We start from the raw sequence: 1099 nt of genomic DNA on the forward strand, positions 1-1099 counted from the left end.
TGATGTTTCTATCTCTCTCTCTCCCTCTCTAAAATCAATAAAAATATATTTAAAAAGTTAAAATAAAAGCATGAATGCATTTTTGGAGTTTACAAAGTTTAGGCATGTCTCCAATTCAATATTTTACTAATTCAGTATTTTACTAAATTTTGTAAATTACGGAATTTGCACATGACTCCTATTGCACATGTGTGTATGCAAAGAGTTGAACTCCTACAATTGTGGGAGGGACACAAATTCAATATTAGTACTACTTTGAAGCCTTGAATAATCTTTTTTTTTTTTTTACACTAAGTCTATATAATGGCTTGTCTCATAGAGGAGAAAACACCGGAATATGTTAGACTTTGTTGCTATAGCAAGCTCAAATTGTATTAGACAGTTTTGATCATCTGCCACAGAGCATTGCTTGCAATGATCATGATTTTTAATTGCCGCTCTTCTTGCTCCTTAATAGCAAATTATTGTTTGTTTTCCTCATCATTATCAATTTAGTTCCTTGTGGGTTGTTTTTAACTCCACAGTATATACTAATGAATAGTTAAGAATTTTTAGGCTATAATTTTCCAAAACTACTCTAGTATGTATGTACTGTGCTCAAGTATGAATCATCCACACCCTTATTACTAAAGCAAATGTATACATATATCCATCCCACTATAATTTGCTAATGTGAGAACATTTTACTAGCAATGTGTGCAGTGCATGGAATTTTAGGATGCAAAATACTTACAGCCTACCATCAAGGTAAATCTAACACAAGTATTAAGTTATTTTACATTTGCATGATATTTTTTTAAAATAAAAAAGCAAACATATGAGCTAATGGTTTAATCTTATTATACACACTAGAGGCACGATGCACAGATTCATTCACTGGTGTGGTTCCTGGGCCTGGCCTGCCAGGATCAGGCCGAAACCAGCTCTCCAACATCCCCTGAGGGGTCATGGATTGTGAGAGGGTGATTTTCGGGTGATGCACCCCGGAATCGGGCTCCCTCCTCTCTGGTTCCGGGTGCATCACCCGAGAACCACAGCTACCAAGTCACTGCAGCTCAGCAGCTCCTGCGTTGAGCGTCTGCCCCCTAGTGGTCATTGT

The 1099-nt window shown here is 36.9% G+C and overlaps 1 non-coding gene across 1 annotated transcript; it reads right to left on the reverse strand.

Moving 5' to 3' along the window:
* Positions 1–285: 285 nt before the first annotated feature.
* LOC114234499 (small nucleolar RNA SNORA28) lies at positions 286–411 on the reverse strand. The gene has a single exon (XR_003620709.1). It is a non-coding gene; the product is annotated as a small nucleolar RNA SNORA28 (small nucleolar RNA).
* Between the last annotated feature and the right edge of the window lie 688 nt (positions 412–1099).

The sequence above is a fragment of the Eptesicus fuscus genome, chromosome 12 (assembly GCF_027574615.1).
Source record: "Eptesicus fuscus isolate TK198812 chromosome 12, DD_ASM_mEF_20220401, whole genome shotgun sequence".
NCBI lineage: Eukaryota > Metazoa > Chordata > Mammalia > Chiroptera > Vespertilionidae > Eptesicus > Eptesicus fuscus.